Source organism: Kogia breviceps, chromosome X (genome assembly GCF_026419965.1).
Source record: "Kogia breviceps isolate mKogBre1 chromosome X, mKogBre1 haplotype 1, whole genome shotgun sequence".
NCBI classification, from domain to species: domain Eukaryota; kingdom Metazoa; phylum Chordata; class Mammalia; order Artiodactyla; family Physeteridae; genus Kogia; species Kogia breviceps.
Window position 1 is genome coordinate 90,178,516 of NC_081330.1, and position 15,284 is coordinate 90,193,799.

Sequence of the window (15,284 nt, forward strand, 5' to 3'; positions counted from 1 at the left end):
AATTCTCAAACCTCGCTGTACATTAAAATCATCCGGAAAGATTTTAAAACTACCAATGGCAAGGCCTCAACCCAAGCCGATTAAATCAGAATATATAGTTCACTAGGCCAAAAATTGTGTATGTTTCGTTCACTGTCCCTATTTTTTTTTAACATCTTTATTTGAGTATAACTGTTTTACAATAGTGTGTTAGTTTCTCCTTTACAACAAAGTGAAGTGTAGGAACTCTTAAATGAAAATTTTGACAAACTGCTAGAGGCTGAATATGGACTAGAATGAGAGTGAGAAACTCCTGGGAGTGGTAGTCTTGTTGAGAAAGCACGCTTTCATCAGCTTTATTTCCAGGAATCTCACCAGGTTCTCACAGTAAAGATCAGAGAAAGACACCTTGGCAGCCCCAGCAGGAGGAGGGTGAGAGTCTTTGTGATTATCCTTGTGAAATATGCCCAGAGCCTTATCCATAACAATGTCCTACTTTCCAGGAGGAAGGACTACCAGAGCCCTGTCCCAGAGCCGTGAAGGCAGGAAAGTATTTTTTTCACTCCAGCCCCCCTCTAGCTTTTTTGTCTCACCTAAGGTGTGTGTGTGTGGCAGAGGGGGAGTTGTGTGGGTGGTGTGGAGACTATACAAGAAGAAGTACTTGTAAGAGTCACAGGCCCTCTAAAACACTGAAATTTAATTGGAATATTACAAAATACTCCCTTTCCCCCACATCATACCACCATACCAACAGGGCTCCACTATATTATACTGGATTATAGCTGAATGAGCCGCAAGACAGAGACTTTCTAAGGAAGCCCAAAGTCAGGAGAGGAGACAAAATCAAGGACGCTAGAAGAATATGAAGCCTCTGCCACCTGTTGCTAAAGTAAATTAACATAAATCTTCACAATAGAGGCCTCTCTCTCTCAGTTCCTATTACCTGTCCAGCTTTCAACAAAAAATTACAAGGCACACCAAAAGGCAGGAAGAAAAAGTCTGAAGAGACAAAGCAAGCATCAGACTCAAATATGACAGAGCTATTGGAATTATTAGGGAATTTAACATACTATAATTAATATGTTAAAGGCTCTAATGAAAAAAGCAAACAACATGCAAGAACAGATGGGTATGTAAGCAGAGTGATGGAAATCCTAAGAAAGAATCAAAAGGAAATGCTAGAAATAAAAAAATCTCATGACAGAAATAAAGACTGCATTTGATGGGCTCATTAATAGACTGGACACAGCTGAGGAAATAATTTGTGAACTTGAAGACAGGGCAAGAGATACTTCCCAAACTGATATAAATAGAAAGAAGAATGAAAAAAACAGAACAGAACATTCCAGAATTGTGAGACAATTTCAAAGGATACAACTATGTCATAACTGGAACACTAGATGGAGAAAAAAGAGAGAATGGAACAGAAGAATACTACAAATAATAATGGTTAAGACTTTTCCAAAATTAATTAAGACAACAAAGCACAGGTCCAAGAAACTCAGAGAACACCAAGCTGGTAAATACTAAAAAATTTACACTGAGGAACATCATATTCTAACTGCAGAAAACCAAAAACAAAGATAAATATTGGAAGAAGATAAAGGAAAAACATTTCTAAGTATACTTATATCAGAACAAGGATAAGAATTACAGACTTCATCAGAAACCATGAATGCAAGAAGAGGGAGTGAAGTATTTAAAATGTTAAAAGAATTAAATCCAGTGACCTAGATTTCTATGGCTAGCAAAAGTATCATTTTAAAGTGAAGGAGATATAAAGACTTTCTCAGACAAACAAAGACTGAAGGAATTCATGACCAGTAGATCTGCCCTGCAAGAAGTATCAAAAGATTTTTCAGGCACAAGGAAAATGATATAGGGCAGAAGTGTAGAACTACATAAAGACAGGAAAAGCATCAGAGAGGGAATAAATGAAGCTTTCCTTCAAAGAGGAAATGAAAACTACAATTATAGATATTCTGTGATGCTTTAATCAAAGGAAATTTATGCAATACATTTTTCCATTATTAAACAACTACATGCAATTCACAACAGAAATATTTCAACCATAAACATATAGCAAGGATAAATAAAAGGATGAATTAAGCTATGGCACACAATTAATAAACAAAAGAAGATGTATTAATATTAGACATAGTACTTTAAGGAAAAACATTCTAGATTAAAAGTTCATTGCATAATGTAAACAGAATAATATACAAATCATAATTTAATAGATGTGCAAGAAGGAATAATAAAACCAAAATCATATCATGCTATTATAACACCCCTTTCTAAGTGAATGATAGACTAATCATTCAAAATATGATTCTTAAAACTCTTACAAAGATACTGTTCATTGAGGCCCAAACATAAAACATTATGGTGCCTCAAAATGAGCATTATGGAATTCTTAAATCCCTCTTCCATGTTTTCTGGAATGGAGGTAACTTGATTTCATCTCTTTCATTTACATATGTGTAAGAATGTAGAAAGAAATTTTAAAGTACTGTATGCTTAAGAGGTGCTATATGTATTGTGGTAAGTGCTGGGGAAATAATGATGAGTAAAAACACACATATTACCTGCTTTCAAGGACTAATGGATCTCAGTCTAATGTAAACAAACTGAGCCCAGTCACACTCACACAATTTTAAGAAACCTTACTGAGTTTTTCTTGCCAATTTGTATCACAGGATCAGCCAAACTGACATCTCGAGGTTACATCAAATGATATTTTTATAAACTTAAATAGGTTACACCTTCCTTCATACTCCACATTTCCCTTCCAGTTAATTCCTCCCTCCCACCACCCAGCAATTAATATTCCATTAATAAGCAGAAGGTTACCAGAAGAGACAAGAGGAAGAAACCTGCAAGTAGAACTTCCACACAGTTTGAGGATGTTTGATATTTTATCAGATGATCTTGCCATAAGGGCTCTTGGTATCTTGTGACACACAGGCCCTCTATCATTTGCATTGGCAAATCCAGAGGTATATCTCAATGTTCTCATGTACCTGGGATATGATTTAGCTCCATATGTGTCTTTTAATGTTCAGCATCAATATAAAACTTCTAAACCGCCTAATTTGAGAATCACAAAGCTTTAACGACAACTATAACAGGGAGCTGGGCTTAGACAAGTCATCACATACTTCAGCTTTATGGCATTTCCTGATTTCATTTTATGAAACAAGGATAATCTGAAAAGCACTGGGATACCATACCAACTCCAACATTGTACACACACACACACACACACATACACACACATGCACGATGGTAAATGATATATTCCACCTGAGACTGTTTTTTAGTACATGATGTTACATCACAATTATTTTGACATAACATTTTCCAAGACATTAAAAAGCCTTTGCAAACTTCCTTTACAATAACTATGCAATATCCAATGATATGAATTTACCCATGACTAATTAACAAAAGTATTATTTCTATTTATTTTTGTTCATTAAATTATCATTGTGGTGATTTTTTTCCCCACAAACTTTGGTGCATATTTCAAATTATTTTCTCATGGTACATTATTAGAAATGGAATTACTAGGTCAAAGGTGTATGAACTATTTTAAGGTTGCTATTCAATAATACCAAAACACTTTCCAGAAAGATTTTGATCAATACTAGTAATGTAGAAGAGGTCACATGTACCTCTGATAGTGTTGAGTGTTTGCTTGAAAAATCTTTTCCAGTTTGATAGATAAAATGATATTTAACTGATTTAAATTGCATTTCTTTCATGATTAATGAAGTGGAACATACTTTCAGTGTTTATTAGACATTTGTACTTCTGCTGTGAGAGTTCTTTAAATATTAAGATTATTAACCTTATAGCTAGCTCATTTGCTGCAATTTATTTTTTTAGTTTATGGCTTGCCTCTTAATTTTGTTTATGAATTCTTGATCTAGGAAAAAATGTAAACCATTACTTTCTTTTCCATTGTCATTTCCTCTATATTTTTAATGCTACAGATGTCCTTCCCAATCCAAAAACCAAATAAATATTCATTTTTCTGGAAATTAATTTGGAAATGTGTATTTAGGGCCTAAAAATACTTTCTCAGTAACTACCTTTCAAGACTATGCTCTAAGTGGGAAATGATAAAATCTGAATTATTTTGATGATTTTCATGACAGAAGGATGAAGTATAAAGTAAGAAAACACAATAAAAATTCAGCAGGATATTCACAGGGACTTTTACAGTTGCCTCAAAATTTTGGTTAAAGCCACATAGCTTAAAAAAAAAAAAGATGCCAAGTATCCCCATATTCTAAAGAGAGCCACGTCCTGAACACAATCCAATAGGGCTTAGGCAGGGGTGGCAGACTACTCATGCTACTGATACTTATTCCATTCCTTCTTAGCCCAAATGTACTTAGAGACTAGAAAGAATTAGAGAACAATTTACAGTGTTGTGACTCCTTGGCTTGGGAAAGAGTGTCTTTTCCTCCCTTGAGGAAGGGAAGGGCAAACGACTCCCTTGCCAAAGCCATGTGAAGAGGGATCCAAAGAACCACTTATAGAGATTGGGGGAATCTGCATGAGATAAGAAGAGAGGGGAGTATTTTATCACATTTTGGATAGTCAACAATTTCCCTCCAGGTTGGAATTTATGATGATTACTAAGGTTTGACGTGCTCCTAAAGACCTCTCTACATTGAGTGCATTCCTATGGCTTCTCTTCACCATGTATTCAACTACACTTAATAACTTTTTTTTATATTGAAGTATAGTTGATTTACAATATTACATTAGTTTAAGGTATACAACATAGTGGTTCAATATTTTTATAGATTATATTCATTTAGAGTTATTATAAAATAATGGCTATATTTCCCTGTGCTGTAGAATATATCCTTGTGGTTTATTTATTTTATACATGGTAGTTCATATCTCTTAATCCCCTACCCCTCCCTCCTTCCCTCTCCCCACTGGTAACCACTAGCTTGTTCTCTGTATCTGGGAGTCTGTTTCTGTTTTGTTATATTCATTTGTTTGTTTTATTTTTTAGATTCCACATATAAGTGATAACATACAGTATTTGTCTTTCTCTGTCTGACATTTCAATAAGCATAATACCTTCTAGGTCCATCCATGTTGTTGCAGATGGCAGACTTTCATTTGTTTTTATGGTTAATATTCCATTGTATTTATATACCACATCTTCTTTATGCATTCATCTGTTAATGGACACTTAGGTTGCTTCCTTATCTTGACTATTGTACATAATGCTGCTATGAACACTGGGGTGCATATATCTTTTTGAATTAGTGTTTGTGGTTTTTTTCGAATACATACCCAGGAGTAGAATTGCTGGATCACATGGTAGTTCTATTTTTAGTTTTTTGAGGAGCCTCCATACTGTTTTCCATAGTGGCTGCACCAATTTACATTCCTACCAACAGGGTAGAGGGTTCCTTCTCCTCCACATCCTTGCCAACATTTGTTATTTGTGTTCCTTCTGATGATAGCCATTCTGTCAGGTGTAAGGTGATACCTCACTGTGGTTTTGATTTGCATTTCTCTGATGATTAGCAATGTTGAGTAACTTGAACTCTCGTTGAAAGATCATCCATGATCACTGCATACATAGGGTTTATCTCTGCTGATGAATTATCTGATGTTAACAAGATCTGAAGCCTGGTTAAAGGCTCTTCAATACTCTTTGCACATGTTTTCTCACCATCATGACCTTCTTGGTGACTTATGATCTCTGAAGTTGGACTGAAGCTATGATCATGTGACCCACATCATGGGCTGTCTGTCCTATGTATAGATTCATCCTAATGTAGGACAGTGTCTAAGATTAGAGCACAGTTACTCTAATACTTACTATAGTCTTCGAAGCTCCCTGGCTGGAAGCCAATTCTGTGAGTATCTATCCTAAGGCTTAAACATCTATTCTTTGAAGGGAGGTTAATCTGTCTCTTTAACCTGTCTTTACACTCAGAAGTTTCTTAAACTCAGAGTCATGAAGAGTTATCCTTGGAATATGTGGTCACATTCCCCGTGATCCAAAATCTTCCTCAAATCCTTGATTTTGAATAAATTTCTTGTTCTTTTTCAGGCTCTTTCTCCTCATCTGATAACAAAATTTTAAAGTACACCTATCACTTATATCTGATACTTGGCAGTAGTGAGGAAACCAACCAGCTCAAAGGAGAGGAGAGGAAGAATAAAGAAGAAGAGAAAAAGGAAATGGAAATGAAAATGGAAAGAAAAGAAAGGAAAGAATTCTTAAACAAGTCTCCACCATATAGCTTCCTAAGAGGCAAGCTGGAGACTCAATTTACCCTCCAACATGACAAAATACTAAAAAAAGGGAGGACAACAAATGTGAAATAATTGTTTTCAAGACACTGGACATCCGGGAATGAAAACCAGTGATCCCTGAGAGATGAGGGAAAATGAGGTGAACCTTTACAACTTGGGGGAGTTTCCAGTTTGTGGTGCAATGAGGGAGAATGCAGTCAAAGTCCAGAGGATTCACTCAGTTTAGGTGACAGAGATGAGACCAGAAAGACCAAGGTGGCTAGAGTTCAGAGATCAGAATACCAAAAAGGAGAGCACTGCACTTAGGGAGAACTCCAGAGACCTTTGAAGGATTGCCATAAAATATTCAGGAGAGTACTGATTAGTGAATGCATATAAAGAAATTATCCAAGGCTTGGAAAAGAACCACCTGAAAGTGTTAGAGGGAACAAGTGTCAGAAGCTCAGACAGGTCTGGGGATCATGCCTGTTCCCACCATCCAGAGCAGAAAAACTCAATTCCTGAGGCACGGGGTATTCAGATGGGCTTGCCTCAGTAGGCTGGGATAATTTAGCAGAACAATGTTGTGGTCCTGCCTAATAAATCTTTTTTTTTTTTTTTTTTTTTTTTTTAATTTTTGTGGTACGTGGGCCTCTCACTGTTGTGGCCTCTCCCATTGCAGAGCACAGGCTCCGGACGCGCAGGCTCAGCGGCCATGGCTCACGGGCCCAGCCGCTCCACGGCATGTGGGATCTTCCCGGACCGGGGCACGAACCCGTGTCTCCTGCATCAGCAGGCGGACTCTCAACCACTGCGCCACCAGGGAAGCCCTAGCCTAATAAATCTTAAAAGCAAGGCCTGAAAAAGATTTAACTGCTTCCAAGTAACTGCTTCTCATAATAAAGCTCAAGAAGATGTATAATAATACAATAGCACCAAAAGGTAAACCTTTATACCAAAATTTTACCAAAAAGTAAAGTTCATAATGCCTGGCATGCAATTAAAAAAAAAAAACTCAGGCATATGAAGAAACAGAAAAATGGGACCCATCATGAGGAGGAAAAAAAAAGTCAATCAATCCAAACTGACCCAGATCTTACACAGATGTTATATTTAGCAGACAAGCACATTAAAAAAGTTATTATAACTATGTTCCATATGTCCAAAAGGCTAGAAAAAAGAATGGTCATATTAAGTAGAGAAATGAGATATATTTAATAAGGTACAAATCACAGGCTTAGTGATAAAAAGCAGAATAATTGAAATAAAAATTACACTGGATGGAATTAACTATGAAAGATTAGTGAACTTGAAGATATAACAATAGCAAATATTCTAAATTAAATAAAAATAAAAATTTAAAAACAAACAGCACATAAATGCCCTTGTTTATGCTGTTTCCTCTTTGGGGAACACTTTCCCCCCATCCCAACCATCCATCCATCCTTCATCCAGTTAACTCTGAATCTGCCTTCTGTTCCCACTTTAGCTAGTTGTAAATGGATTCCTTTTGGTACATTTGCCTTTAAGAAGCATTTCTTCATGATTTGTTACTGCATTTAGATGAAGTTTTAAAATATTCCATTGATATGACTTTAATATGAAACTATGCAGTTATTTGTACTATACTTAAGTCTTCCTAAAATATCCCAACAGTTTTTTTGTGAAGCTAAAAGCAAAATTGTGATATTTTTGGTACTGAAGAGGATAGACAGGTTCAAGCAAATGGTAATACTGAAGATATCACTGAGCTATGTTAGATGGAACACTTAATCTTTACTTCTCATGTTTCCATGTGGAAGAACTTCAACTAGACTAACACTCCTGCTTTTCTGTCCATGGGAAAAGAAATGAGTTATATGACTAGTATGTTTAGGAGAAATATCTGAGTAGGCTTGGCTTGGGCCCTTGCTCTCTGCTTCCCTTTCAGGAATCTGTGTGCCTATAGTGAACATGCATTCTGACTGGCTCCCTGCCATACAATAAGGGGCCTACTTTGGCCTGGAGTCTTGTGGTTTTGCAGTTGTCTGGGTAAATCTGCCTAATTCTGGGGTCCACACTAATTGGAACTTCACACTAAAAACATCTTCTCCAACCAGCTTTATTAGTAATGAAGATGATGTTTTGATCTCCATCTATCTGATTCCTACATTTATATTTCAATTGGTTTTGAACCTAGGCAGGGAAGACAAGTATTATTTATTGATACCTTACAATTCCCACAGGATGTAGACCACTGAAATCATGTAAATTCTCTTTACTGGCTTTATGTCTTTAACACAAACAAGTTTTTAGGTGGAGTTTGTTTTTGATTAGCACTTAAGATTGCTTAGAACTCTTTCATGGGATAGGGTGGCAAACCTTTATGTGAAATACTAGAAAAGGAGTTAGATATTCATCCAGATGTACGGAAGCCTTACTAGAGAAAGACAGATTATACATTGGTGAACCATTTCTTAAGAGGTAAAACCGCTTTTAATAAAAAACTAGAATTTAGTCTGATAGGATGTTCTTGTTAACAAGTTTTCTGAAAATTTATACTCTAACAGTCATTTTGGCTATTTCCTTTTTTTTCTTTTTTGCTAGCTAGCTTTGTGCTAGCTTTTGAGCCCTTGCATACAAACTTAAATACTGTGCTTGTCTGCTTATTAGTTAAATAACACCATTTCAGAGTACAATTTGTGTCCAAGGTAACTAGGCCCAAATATTGGAATTTTCAGTTTTTACCCTAGGACAATTTGTGTTGTACAGAACTGCCAACTGTTCTCTGGAAATAAAGCAGTGTGAGAACTGGACTTCACATGTGACCTCTTTTGCATAGGAACACTTTTCATACTTGCACATAGTTGGGTGTTCTAGTGGTACTGACCCAAATACAACAAGGTCAATACTGCTAATCCATTAGCAGTATTATTTACAATTACCAAGATATGGAAGCAACCTAAGTGTTCATCAACAGATGAATGGATAAAGAAGATATGACATATATATTCAATGAAACACTGCTCAGCCATAAAAAAAGAATGAAATTTTGCCATTTGCAGCAACATGGATGGACTTGGAGGGTATTATGCTAAGTGAAATAAGTTAGACAAAGAAAGACAAATACTCTATGATATCACTTATACGTGGAATCTGAAAGATAAAACAAACTTGTGAATATAGCAAAAAAGAAACAGACTCACAGATACAGAGAACAAATTAGTGGTTACAGGTGGGGAGAGGGAAAGGGGGAGGGGCAAGACAGAGGTAGGCGTTTAAGAGGTAGAAACTACTAGGTATAAAGTGAATAAGCTACAAGGATATACTGTACAACACAGGGAATATAGCCAATATTTTATAATAACTATAAATGGAATATAACCTTTAAAAATTGTGAATTAGCATACTGTACATCTGAAACATATATTGTACAGCAACTCTACCTCAATTAAAAAAAAACACAATGAGATATCACCTCACACCTGTCAGAATGGCTATCATCAAAAAGTCTACAAATAACAAATGTTGGCAATGATGTGGAGAAAAGAGAACCCTTGTAAACTGTTGCTGGGGATGTAAATTGCCACTATGGAAAACAGTATGGAAGCTCTTCAAAAAACTAAAAATGGAACTACCATATGATCCCTCTGAATTGCAGACAAGATTGATTCATTGATTAATTCATTTATCCATTCATTACTTTATGGTGCTATATGTTAATCTAATCAATACATTTAATAAGGACCTGTTATGTGTCTGGCACTGTTCTAAGGCCCTTGAGATATATCAGTGAACAAAACAGACAAAAATCCCTGCCTTCATGAAGCTTACATTATAAAACATACTTAGGCATACCCTGATCAAATTCCTGAACTCAAAGAATAAAGAAAACATCTTACAAGCTTACAGATAGAAAGAAAATATTATCTACAATAGAAAAATTAAAGCCAGACAGGCAAAGAACTTTACACGAAACTTCATGATCTCAATCACTAATTTTCCCAGAAATGGCTTTACTAAATTCTCAGGGACGCTGAAGTCAGTCTTTGACTCAGAACCTATGTTTTCCTAGGACACATTATCTAACAGGGGCAATACTACCCTTTTCTCATGAAACTAGATGTGTGCTTTTCAATTTTAAAAAAATTAACAATATATTGTTTAGGGACATACATATAAGGTGATAAAACTATAAGAAAACCAAGGGGATTGTTAATACAAAAGTCAGGGAGAAGTGTTATCTCTAGACGGAGGTAGACGGGAGGGGTGATTGGAGAAGGGCACATGGCAGGGGGGGGCACTAAGGTATGGCTAATGTTCTATTTCTTGTCCTGGCTGGTGGGTTTACTGGCATTATTTCATTCATATTATTTTAAATGTAAATAATAATTCATTCATTCAACAAATAATAAGTGCCCATCATGTATAAGGCATTATTCTAGGCACTGCGGACACAGAAATAAATTAGACAAAAACCTCCGTCCTTATGGAGTTTGCAATAAAATTTTCCAGAGCTTAAGCACAAGAACATACACACTGAGTCTACCAAGTGTCCAGTACAATAGATACACAAATATACACACATCACCATGAAATTTCAGAATATCAGTGATAAAGTAGAAATTCTAAAAGCTTCCAGGAGTTGGGGGTGGAAATAGTCCAGACTGGAACAGGACAGAAAGCTCTAGAAAGGGGATTTCCAGAAAATAAATTTTCTGGATAACCTAACTTACTTGAGCATGTTGCAAAAACCCAAACAAACAAAAACAACAGACATACAGATTAGATGAAAAAGATAGTAATATATAAAAAATGCAGGTGAAAAGCAATTATTAAATCTAGAATTGATAAAAATGTGTACAAGAAAAATGTAATCACAATTCACTACTGGTCTCTTTAGCGAACAATGCACACACAATAATGTAAATGTTATCATTAAAAATGTATGCTATAACTATATTAAAAGGATGGAGAAGGGAAGTAGGAGAGGAAAAGTGAAAGTTTAATATTCATCTACCACAACAGGAAGTCAACAACTAATACCTGAAATAAGTAACTCAAGAAATAATAGTATAGCCGTATTGTTTAGAATTATTGAGATAAAAACCAAAATAAATAGCTAACACATTTCAAAGTTGGTTACTTCAGGCATTTGAGCCTGGTGAGTGTGGGGAGGTGAAGCTAAATACTGCTATTTTTTGTTATGACTATATATTTTTAAGCCATATATAGGCCTTATTATAATATAGAATATATTGTATCTAAATGTTATACTTACTATAATAAAACTACAAAGTAGAATATACTTTCATTATAAAGGGAGCTAGTTAATTATAAATGAAAGGGATATGACGAGAACTGGGATTTACTGAAATTAATATGGCCAACAGAATAGATCAAGAGGTGAGAAGCATATAAATGTAGAAAGTGAAAGGCCCCCAATGTTTGCATTTTATTCTTTTGCAACTTAGGGAAGTGGGTGTTCCAAATTGTTCTTAAATTGTAGCAATAGTCAAAGGGGAGTTTTACACTTGAGAAGTGACCACCAGAGGACCTGGTAGCCCCAGTCTCACAGGTAGAGTGGAATTGGAAATTATGGGTCCAAGATAGTCAGAGACAGGGGAGACTGAAGACAGGAGAGGGGAAATTTATTCTGGGAAAGAAACTCAGACTGCCACAAGAGGGCACAACAAGAATGTAGTATTTCCCCTGGTTCCCCTCCTACCTTTCCTGCTGCTCATTCTCAGCTTTTAAGCCCCCATCCCCACTCCCAAATGCCTGTATTTCTGAGATTCTGCCCCGCCTCCACCTTTTCTCACTCCACACACTCTCCCGGGGTAAGCTCATTCATACCTTAATTAAAACCACCACCTCTACACTTGATGACCTCCAAATCTATCTGTAACCCTACTTGCTTCACAGCAGAATAAATTCCTGACTGCCTACTAGATACTTCCTCTTGGACATTCCAAAGGTGCTTCAGACTTTGACTGTTCAAAATTGAACTCATCATTTTTTCCCCTCAAACCTGTTCCTCATTCTGAGTTCTCCAGCTCATGGAATGGCTTTTACATTTCAACCACCCAAGGCAGAAAGAAAACTGAAGATCATCCTAGATTCCTTCCTCTCATCGGCCTCCCTATATCCTCCAGTCAGCCACTGAGTTCTTAATTTTTCACATACTGTATTCTAATTTCATTCCCACTGCCTTAACTCAGGCTTCAACATCTCTCCTCTTTTGTAATAGCCTCTGAACTCGTCTCCCTGTACCCGGTTCTGTCTTCTCCAGTCTATCCATCAAAATCTCATCCACTAGACAACTGATGAGGACATACTGTATAGCACAGGGAACTCTACTTAATGCACTGTGGTGACCTAAATGGGAAGGAAATCCAAAAAAGAGAGGATACATGTATGTGTGTGGCTGATTCATTTTGCTGTACAGTAGAAATGGACACAGCATTGTAAAGCAACTATACTCCAATAAAAATTAATTTTAAAAACTCATCCACTGGATATTTCTAAAATGCAAATCTGATCCCGTTAATCCCTTGACTAAAATCCCAATATCTCCCCACTGTTCTTAGTATAGCATTCAAGGCTCTCAATGATCTGGCCACTATCTTCTTCTCATTAAATACCCTCTCACTTTCTATGTTCCAAGTATACTAACCATCTTGAACATACCATAAATATACTGAAAACATTGAATTATTTCATATAATGTGCCTTTGCTCATACCACCACTGCTTGGAATGACTCTTTTCTATTTCTCAGCCCCAATAGTTAAAACTGACAACATCTACACACCTTTCAGGACTTAAGCATTAATTTCTTTCTGGAACCCTCTCCCACCCAACAGAATTAACTATGTCCTCCTTTGTGCCTCTAATGTATTCTATATAGACTTTTATCAAGCATCTGTGATATTTTGCTGTGTAGATTTATTTCTGTGTCTCTTCTATTAATATCAGCTTCTCTAGGACCAGGAACATATCTTTTTCATCTCTCTATTCAAAATATATATCACAGTGCCTGGTATAAAGAAGATGCTTAACAAATGTTTCTGAATAAATAAAAGAATCATCATAAGGATATAATATATGAGGCCAGCCTGATGCCAATCTCCTATCTATGGCAGGCATCAGTAATCTACCACAGAGTTGTCCCCTTGCACCTCAGAATCATTGTCAAGCCAGCATATTATGAAAACCTATTTCAATCAATTGGAATTGGCATAAGATATAAAATTTATTTCTTATCCTGGAATGTAGGCTGTCACAATGGAGCGCCTCAGTAATTACTGGAGTTGACCTAAGAGAATTAACATGGGAGAATTAACATAACTAATGGAAGAGTATCTCCTAAACACTCTTTGCAACAGTATGTTGTAGCAAAAATTGGCATCAGGAGGTAAATTCTGTCTGTATACATCCAGCATTACCCATTGAAGAGACATCTTGTCATCAGAAGAGACAAAACCCCATATATTGGTATTCTGATTTATAGTTCAATTTCATCTCAATTGATTCAGAAAATATTCCTCTCTAAGGATCAGAAATCTGATAACAAGGAAAGTGCTGCACCTGAGCTACCAGGCATATCACACTTGGAGAAACAATGGATCAACTTACCTTCATTCCTTCTGCATCCAGAACCCCTGGGAAAGTACAGAAGAGAAAAACTCCTTTCTCAAATGGAACAACAATCTACTGGAGCACTGTTTCCAAATCTAAAGACCATAACACATATACAAAATGATAACATATGTACAGACATGGGGCTATACTGGACAAGACTGTTCATTGCCAGAAGTATCTGGCCTGGAAGCTCCAGGCAAATTGGGCTGCCTGTACAGTGTATTAGTTTCCTATTGTCACTACAAATTACCACAAACTTAGTGGCTTAAAGCAACATAAGTTTATTCTTTTACAGTTCTAGAAGTCGAAAGTCTAAAATGGGTTCACAAGGTTGCATTCCTTCTGGAAGCTCTAGGAGAAAATCCATTTAGCTTCTAGAGAGTCTACATTTTTTGGCTCCTGGTCCCTTTCTTCATCATCAAAGCCATCAGTTTAGCATCTTCTTTCCTCTCTGACCCCTGCTTCTGCCCACATATCTTCTCTCTATAACTCTGACCCTCTTGCTTATCTCTTATAAATAGCCTTGTGATTATACTGGGTCCACCCTAATCAACTAGGACAATCTCCATATCTCAAAATCCTTAACCTTTTACCATTTCAAGTAACATATCAGGTTCATATTCAGGTTCTGGGAATTAAGACAGACATCTTTGGAGGTCTACTATTTAGCCTACCATTTGCAGATTGTGCAAGCTGTGCATCACATGATTCTGCAGGGTATCATTGATACTTGCACATCATAGATATATGCATTTATTATGATAATTTTCTGGCAGGTAGTAATAAAATGTTTTGAGGAAGAGATACCATATTCCAATTCACACAAAGGTACCATATGACTTAGCAGAAGCTCATGGTCTAAAGTGATTAATATCTCAACACAGCTGTAAAACACTGGGGGTCGGGGAGCTCTGTATTATAGAGGGTTGAGGCCCTGGCAGAACTAAAAAAATTATAGTAAACATTCATTAAGTGTGTACTATGTGCCAGGCACTACACTAGACACTTTATAACCCTTAAAATCCCTTGAATCTTTACAACATGTTGTGGTACTAATATTCTGACCTAAAAAATGAGCAACATGAGACTCAGAGAGATTTATTAAATATAACCAAGGTCACATAGCTAGAAGGTGGTTAAGCTGGTAAATAAACCCAGGTATAGCTGATTCTAGAACACAAATACTTTTCTGCTGTATCATGCTGCCTCTTTTTGTTTTATTCTTTTGGCCGTGCCACACGGCATGTGGGATCTTATTTCCCCAACCAGGGATTGAACCCATGCCCCCTGCAGTGGAAGCGCAGAGTCTTAACCACTGGAACACCAGGGAAATCCCCATGCTATCTTCTTAAAGTGAGAGGATATACAAATCAATGTATTAGAGTTCTTATACCTTGAGTTTCT

General features: G+C 36.4%; 1 protein-coding gene across 5 annotated transcripts in view; it reads right to left on the minus strand.

Annotated features, from left to right (window-relative positions):
• Positions 1–15,284, minus strand: part of MAGED1 (MAGE family member D1) — a 92,890-nt gene that overhangs the window by 15,833 nt on the left and 61,773 nt on the right. Inside the window, exon 4 of one of the 5 annotated variants that reach the window (XM_067023559.1) lies at positions 13,875–13,900. The exons of 3 other annotated variants lie outside the window; for them this stretch is intronic. The gene's annotated coding sequence lies outside the window, so the exon portion shown is untranslated. Of the gene's footprint in view, positions 1–13,874; positions 13,973–15,284 lie in introns of all 5 variants that reach the window. One more of the 5 variants, XM_067023560.1, reaches the window with a different exon arrangement.